The sequence below is a fragment of the Sphaeramia orbicularis genome, chromosome 7, assembly GCF_902148855.1.
Source record: "Sphaeramia orbicularis chromosome 7, fSphaOr1.1, whole genome shotgun sequence".
In the NCBI taxonomy this organism is placed as follows: Eukaryota; Metazoa; Chordata; class Actinopteri; order Kurtiformes; family Apogonidae; genus Sphaeramia; species Sphaeramia orbicularis.
In genome coordinates, this window is record NC_043963.1 from 42,581,268 (window position 1) to 42,588,791 (window position 7,524).

The window sequence follows — 7,524 nt, forward strand, 5'->3', positions numbered from 1 at the left end:
TTTTGGCTCCTTTATTCTAAACGGCAGCAAATGATGAAGTCTGCATTTTCTTTTTTGTCTCTCCCTCTCTGACATAAGTCCATCCAAGCAGTCAGTCATCATTTCCAGGTAATATCGCAGCCACTTTATATCGCTGCTCTGATTTCAACTCAGGAACAATTTAAAGGAAGTTTGCTAACAGGCTAATCTTGGGTGAGATGAAAAATGTCAATATTCATTCCTGTCAGGGAAATATATGACACCTGAGATTCCATATAGAGGGATGAGGCAGACACACACACACACACACACACACACACACACACACACTTTCACACACCAAGAAAACCTTTTCAATCCGCGATCGTGGCTCATTGAAGGCGGGTTGCGGCGCTGATTATCTGAAGGTATTCCTGTCTGACCTGGATTCAAGGGTTATTAGGGTGAAGTGGTCTGACTGCCCGGCCCCCTCCTCCTCCTCCGTCCCTCACTCCCCCTCCCCCTCCCTGCTCTCCCCTTCATCACAAGCCATTAATGCGGAGGCATAGCTGCGGCTGCATCTAAATGTTTCATTATGGCAAGAGTGGAGATACCAATTTCTTCGCCCATCTCTCCTCACTTCTGGGTGCATACGCTCCCTCTGCTGCCTCTTCAAACCCCCCCTGAAACCCCACCACCACCACCACCAACACCCCCAATCCCCTGTTCCTCCACCCTGCGCCGAGGGAGGAAAGCAAAGCATGACAAATTGAAATAAATGAGAGAGGAGAAAAGGTGGTACGGGGACAATGGCAGTGCCCAACTCCTCCTCTTGGTCGGAGCAGGAGGGTAAAGGAGAAAGAGGGAGACGTAAATGAATCAACTGAGGGGGAGGGGCCTGAGCGGCTGATGAAAAAGACAGATTATTTATCCAAGTGTTATTAGTGTTGCAGCAGCATCTGTCCACTCTGGGCTCCGTGCTTCATCCTCCACTCTGAGTAATGACTGGCAGTAATTGGTCGATCTTATTGACCTTTACATTCTACTGTCACCCATTTGTATGTCAGTGTTGGTGCCACCGGCCCACGCTCAGGTTATGTTACATTATCAATCAATCAATCAGTCAGTCAAAATACTTTATTAGTCCCAGGTAGAAATTACTATTACTATTAGATAGATAGATAGATAGATAGATAGATAGATAGATAGATAGATAGATAGATAGATAGATAGATAGATAGATAGATAGATAGATAGATAGATAGATAGATAGATAGATAGATAGATAGATAGATAGATAGAGATATTGTTATGACTGGCTCATGCCGTGACAAAAGAAATGCTGCATGCATGGTTCAGAAACAAAGTGAACACTTATTTTTAACAAAGGACAAACAAAAGTGTAAAATGTGAATGTGGATGTCAGTCATGTGGTGGTGCTTGGATGTGGTGGTCAAATGTGGGTGTGTGCTGACAGCTTGTAAAACAAAAGATAAAGGCATCCGCTGGCAAGGTGGTGGTTCTTGTGGAGTAGAAGGCAGCGTGCGCCATGAAGCTGGTGAGGTCGGCTTAAGAACGCCTCATGCAGGAGCTCGTAGGTGTTCTTAATCTGAAATACACAGACCAAACCACACACAGCAGCAGGCTGGGGCTGTAACTATATATATATATTCTTAACGCCATTAAAAATGCACGGTCCAAACATGAGGTGTAATTTCCAGAAAATGATTTGCTCATGTGCCTATTTTGTATATGGTGCTCATGAGATGAGTAACACAGTTAACAGCTGTATTTTTTTCAGTCCCGATGCATGTGATGTCTGCATTTGGACTGATCACTTAATGTCAGACATTGGGTCGAATCTCTTGTACAGTCACGTTTGACTGGAAACTTTAGGTGTGGTCAATAGTCGATACAAAGGCAGCAAAGAAAACAGAAATGTTTTTACCAGCTCAAAATGCCCCGACTTATGATACAACAGAGAGAACATGTCATTGGCATGCTACAAACAGGTCTGAGCCGTGGTGAAGTCGCTCGCTGTCTGCGCTGTCATCGCAGTACAATCAATAAGTCTGAGTGCCAGATCAGTGCCAGATCGGATCAGATTCCTCAGGACAGGATCATGAGATCAGTTCCATGCATCATTGCTGCTCTGCTTGTTCAGAAGCCAGAGGTGGACACACCTGATATTGAATGATGACTCTGTCAATTTCTGAGAACCTATATTCAGTGACTGAATAAATGTGTTAAGTTGATTATAACCAATACTTCCCTCTTTAATATGAAGGTAACCCCAAACCAATTAATTAAATATATCTCCAAATATACATATTATTCTGAACCATGCATTTTTAATGGCGCTAAGTATGCATATACTAGTGTGTTGACCCATGGGGAACCATGAGTTCTAGATGTGGTAGTTTTTATGCTGGGGAGAGCTGACTTTTGAGAAAAGAGGTATATATATATATATATATATATATATATATATATATATATATATATATATATATATATATATATATATATATATATATATATATATATATATGTATACAAGGGCTGTTCAATAAGTTCATGGCCTCACCCAGAAATACTGGTTGTTATAATACAGGATGTTACATTCTTTCGTGATGGGATAGTGATGCTTGAACATCGATGGACCAAGTGCATTGCTGTAAATGGAGATTATGTTGAAAAATAAAATATAAATTATCAGTCTGTGTTGTTCTGTTCTGGGTAAGGCCATGAACTTATTGAATGGCCCTCGTGTATATATATATATATATATATATATATATATATATATATATATATATATATATATATATATATATACAATTCAGTGTGACCCTCCTTTTATACTTAATATGTCTTTAATCCTTTTGTTCAGGCAAAAATGAACTGTTTGTCATTCACTTTTATTCCAGGTTTCATTCAACACATGCCAGATGTGTCAAACTGTTTTTGTTGCTTCTTGTCATGGGGTCAGAGGTCACACTAAATACTGACTTTAACCTTTAGAACCCATTTAGTTCCATTTTTTTGTGTGTCTTTCATGGCTGTGTGCATATTTCTTGTTTTTTCTTGTTGTGTCTGATGAAAAGAGACTGAGAAATAAATATGCATGTTCATTTCAACACTGCAAAAACATATCTGAAGGCCGCCAGAATCTATCTATCTATCTATCTATCTATCTATCTATCTATCTATCTATCTATCTATCTATCTATCTATCTATCTATCTATCTATCTATCTATCTATCTATCTATCTATCTATCTATCTATCTATCTATCTATCTATCTATCTATCTATCATCATCATAATAATAATAATAAACTCTCAGAGACACAAAATTAAAACAGCAACTTGTACAATACGTAGTACACTATATATTATCACTATGATAATTAAAGAAATATCCATAATAATTGTGCAAAAATATAGTTGTGTATAATTAGAATTATGTGGTTCTACGGTGACTGTTACCATTAAAATCATCCTTCTTCTTCTGTCCAGTTGAGAAAAAAGGGTCTAAGTATGTTTGACTATGTAAGGTGACAAATTGGGCCGACCCTGTCAGAGCGGAGGATATGGGCTGTAATGGTGTCGAAACAATTCGACCGTGGTCAGCTGCACCGGCTCTGCTGCTCATTAGGACAACTTTCAATGTTCGCTGAGATTTTTATTGATCGTAATCACCCCGCCTGTGTTTAACAGTACTTGAAAATGACAGGCGGTGTTATGAACTAGAATTGGAATAGTCCCAATCTAGAAGGTTTACTCGTCTACTGAGTGATTACAGATGAGACCAGGAAACAAAGTCCCAGAGTCTGACTCGTCCTCAGTACTGATGCGGTCCAGCTCATTTACTGGAAGATGAACACAGTTTCATCACCTGATAGAGCCTCGTATCTGACATCTGACATGTTTGGAAGAAAACCTTTTATTTCTATAAAGTGAGAAAAATCTACAGCCAAGAAACAGTCTTTTCATATTTAAATCACACAGTCCTCAGATACCGGCTGCATCACATTTGTCTATATTTGATCATTATTGTCTAAACTTCACCACATTACAGAAATATATTCAGGAGGTTAATACTTAGTTCTGTTCCAAACAAAAGGGAAACAACTTCTCCTATTTATTATCAGTGTTGTGCAAGTTACTTCCAAACTGTAATCCATTACAGATTACTTGTTACTGTTATAGGTGTGAATGTGAGAGTGATTGTTTGTCTCTATATGTCAGCCCTGCGATGAACTAGCGACTTGTCCAGGGTGTACCCCGCCTTCGCCCCTATGTAGCTGGGATAGGCTCCAAGCGACCCCCATGACCCTAGTGAGGATAAAGCAGGTTCAGAAAATGAATGAATGAATGTTATTTAAAAGTAATTCCTTACCTTCCAGTATTACTGTCTCAGAATTGTAATGCGTTACATCACTCCTGTATTACTTCTGAGTTACATACAGACTCTCGTCATAAATGGTGCATGCTGGGGTGCCGATAAGGGGGGGTAAACATAGCAAAATACATGTTCCTTTCACCTTACATGTGTTTTTCTTGTATTTTTTTTTAATATACACTACTGGTCAAAAGTTTTAGAACACCCCAATTTTTTCCAGTTTTGTATTGAAATTCAAGCAGTTCAAGTCCAATGAACAGTTTGAAATGGTACAAAGGTAAGTGAACTGCCAGAGATAAAAAAAAAAAAAAAAAAAAAAAAAAAAAAGGTAAAGTTAAACAAAACTGAAAAATAATGCACATTTCAGAATTATACAAAAAAGGCGAACAAGAAATGGGTTAACAACTTAAAGCAGTTCTGCAGCAATGGAGGTTGATCAAGCCTCGAAAGTTGGTGCTACCAATTCCTACAGGTGTCCCAACGTTTGTGAATTCCTTCCAACCCCCTCTGTCTGCATAAAAGTAGTGTTGGAACACACTTTGGTACCATACCGTTGTGAGCATTATTTGAACAAATGCAGCCAAATGCATAAACATAAACAGTATTGTACTGCAGAAAGTAGTGTATTACTATAAAAATGGCGAGGAAAAGGCAATTAAGGATAGGAGACAGACCATCATAACACTTAAAATATAGGTCTGTCCTACAGAGAAATTGCCAAGAAAGTCCAGGTGTCAGTAAGTTCAGTTTCCTTCACCATCCAAAGGCACTCATAAACTGGAGGAAATGCTGACAGGAAGAGGTCTGGCAGACCCAAAGACACAACAGAATCAGAAGACAAGTTTCTGAGAGTCAACAGCTTGAGTGATAGGAGACTCACAGGACAACAGCTTCAAGCACAGTGAAGATAGTGGTCAGAGTAAGCAAGTCTGAGTTTACACTGTGAAGAGAAGACTTCCAGTTGTAGGTTTGATGGGCTGAGTTGCAGCAAGAAAGCCATTGTTGAGACTTCAGAATAAGAAAAAGAGGCTTGGCTGGGCCATGATACACCATCAGTGGACTACTGAAGACTGGAAGAACGTGTTATGGGCTGATGAATCCAAATGTGAAATCTTCGGTTCATCCCACAGGACTTATGTATGAGTAGGTGAAAGGATGGTTCCTCAGTGAGTGACATCAACTGTCAAACATGGAGGAGGAAGTGTGATGGTCTGGGGCTGTTTTGCTGGATCCAGGGTCAGTGACTTGTACAGAGTGAAAGGCACCCTGAACCAAAACGGCTACCACAGCATTCTGCAGCTATGCCATGCAGTACCCTCTGGGATGTGACTAGTTGGTCAGGGGTTCATCCTACAGCAAGATCATGACCCAAAAAAGAAGTCCAAGCTATGCCAGAACTACCTGAAGAAAAAAGAACAAGATGGTACGCTTGAAAACATGGAGTGGCCAGCACAGTCTCCAGACTTAAACCCCATGGAGCTGGTTTGGGATGAACTGGGCAGAAGAGTGAAAGCAAAGCAACCTACAAGTGCTACACATTTATGGGAACTTCTGCAACAGAGTTGGAAGAACTTCCTGAAGAATATTTGATTTCCATTGGAGAAAGAAGGCCACAAGTATGTTCAACTGTTATATCTGCCAAAGGTGGCAACTTTGATGAGTCAAAAGTTTAGAATACATTTTGATTTCTAAATTGATTCCATAATTTCTTTTTAAACGTCAATTATTTATTTGTTCTATGCTTTAATTTCAGAGTACACCGAGACATTAAACTGCATAATTTTCAATGAAATTATGGAAAAATTGGGGTGTTCTAAAACTTTTGATAGTGTATACTTCTATTTTTATTTGGAAAACTGTTGTCTCAGGGAGCAGTCTTGTTGAGTTTATTTATATCGTTCAAGCAAAACTTGAAGTTATTTTTAATTTGAACAAAAGCAAAAAGTATCATTACGATATTGATGTTTCTTTCAATAAAATTTGTAATTGCTCCACTGTTACAGTGTTGTTGGGGTTGAGGGGGGCCTGGAGATTTTCTGTCCTCCAAAGGTGGGCCAGACAGAAAAAGATTGAGAACCACTGGGTTAAATGATGTCATACCCATATAAAGTTTGTATGAATTAAAAGATAGTTTTAGTCAAGAAGTCATAGTTTTGTTGTAAAGCAGCTGAAGTATCAGAGTGTGAAAACGCATAAATATACAGACTACAGATCATTAGAACTGTTGATTCTGAGTCACTGGGGATGTCTCTGCAGCTTCAACATGACTAAACATGTAGTGATTTTCACCTCCTTTAAGACTTTTTCACCTCATTCTCAAATAACGAGGTGAAACATGAAGAGGTGATGGTCGTTTTGTTTTAGGTGATATATCACAGTTCCCTGAGCTGTTTCACACAAAACCAGGTGTTTCCATCAATACCAAAAATATGACATTCCTGACGTGTGAATTTATGTTAACATTATATGTATGAAAAATGCAAAAATTGAGAGAAAAGCGCATGTAAAGGACGTGTGTGAAATTTGAGAAGAATCGGGTGAATAGTGTCTGAGAAATTGGTGGGACAAATTTTCAAAGTTGAAACCACAAAACACGACATTATTTACTTGCGAATTTATCTTAAGTAACACTATGTGTATAAACTGTTGCACAGTTAAAAGGCATTAAAACAGTATTTGTGTCTTATATCTCCCCTGAGACCCAGCAATGCATTTTTGGCCTCTGTAGTGGACAACAGTTTCATAGATTTATTAAAAAAAAAAAAAAAAAAACTGTCCACTGCAAAGGACATTTAATTAAATACAAATAAAAATTTAAAAATGTTTGGGAAGGAATGCTTCTCGGACCAAAAAAGAGTTTGTTCGAGGTGCTTTTTGGAAAAAGGGTTTCAAAAAGTATTTATCACACTAGAAGAAAAACCCAAGGCACTCTGTTTAAACATTAAAATGCCTTTATTACCATGGCATGGTCATATCTAGACCTAACCTAAAGAGAGTACCTTGGATTTTTCTTCCAGTGTGACAAATAAAAATTATCTGAAAAACTGTGACATCATATGGTTTCCAATCAAGGCAATTAAGTAATATAAAAAAACCTAAAAACTTTTACTTACTGGGTCTCAGGAGGTTAAATGTTTTCCTCACTTTGTGGTGTGCGAT